At 41.3% G+C, this 1,032-nt stretch overlaps 1 long non-coding RNA gene across 1 annotated transcript in view; it reads right to left on the bottom strand.

Moving 5' to 3' along the window:
- Positions 1 to 171, bottom strand: part of LOC107578009 (uncharacterized) — a 2,565-nt gene extending 2,394 nt beyond the window's left edge. Inside the window, exon 1 of the long non-coding RNA XR_001608280.1 lies at positions 43 to 171. This is a non-coding gene — a long non-coding RNA (uncharacterized lncRNA). The remainder of the gene's footprint in view (positions 1 to 42) is intronic.
- Positions 172 to 1,032: the final 861 nt, after the last annotated feature.

Below are 1,032 nucleotides of genomic sequence, written 5' to 3' on the forward strand. Positions count from 1 at the left end.
ATGTATTAAATAATAAGAGTGCACCAGCTGAAGGTGTCATACCTGAATCACACGTCTGCCATCCAGAATCCCTAGAGAATCAGCAGTTTCACACTAAACCACCACCCCATAAACATGCGTGGAAAAGGACATGCAGAATGTCACTACAGTTCCCATAATGCAACTGCAAGTGAGGCCCCTTACTTAGAGTACAGGTGAACGTTAAGGGTGTAACCTGACCTCAGGAAGAGGTTTCCAGGGCTGGGTGGAGCCAGCGGCTACAGTTGTGGCCTAAGAAGGGGGTTCGTGATTGGACGACTGCGAAAGCTTGAAGGAAACAGAGGGATTTTACAGTATGGCACGTCCAGGGACAGACGGAAAGCAAACAGTAGGTGATCTTTGGACTCTGCTGGGCTGGAAGAGGGAAGCTGGTAAAACAGTTGGATGAGGGAATGACGTAGTCGCTGGAAACTGGCTGAAATTTGGTATAACGTAAAACCCTTCCAATCTAAACCTCATTTAAATAGTTTAAACTCTTAAAAATAAAGTTTCCAAAAGAGACTTGGCTTCAAACTGATGCCATAGAACTATTGTGGGTTATCCAAAGAATCTTTTAGTAAGGTCTTTTTTTTTTTACTTGGTGTGAAGAACATTTTAAAGTTGGAAAGGTTCCCTGGATGTTAAAGGCTTAATTTGTAAGAGTACAGCTCAAATCTGGACAGATATACTCATTTTATTGCTCAAAAGATTGCTCATTCAAAGCTCAGTAGAAATTTCTCCAATGCAATCTAATTGCTATGTAGGACAAACAACGGAGATATTGCACAGATCTCTATACAGGCTATCAAAACACTACACAGATCATGCTTACGCTTACGGTGTACTATGTCACACATAAGCTGCAGGAAAGGGCTGTTTTATTATCTCTTATTGATCCAAACAAAAAACAAGAGGGTAGAGAATCGGGAAATGTTGCATGCCAGATTAAAACTCAAATTTCCCACATGAGAACTGTAGCGTCTGGACCACTCCAACACACAATATATATTTTGT

The sequence above is a fragment of the Sinocyclocheilus grahami genome, unplaced genomic scaffold (assembly GCF_001515645.1).
Source record: "Sinocyclocheilus grahami isolate Dianchi unplaced genomic scaffold, SAMN03320097.WGS_v1.1 scaffold8301.1, whole genome shotgun sequence".
Lineage (NCBI taxonomy): Eukaryota > Metazoa > Chordata > Actinopteri > Cypriniformes > Cyprinidae > Sinocyclocheilus > Sinocyclocheilus grahami.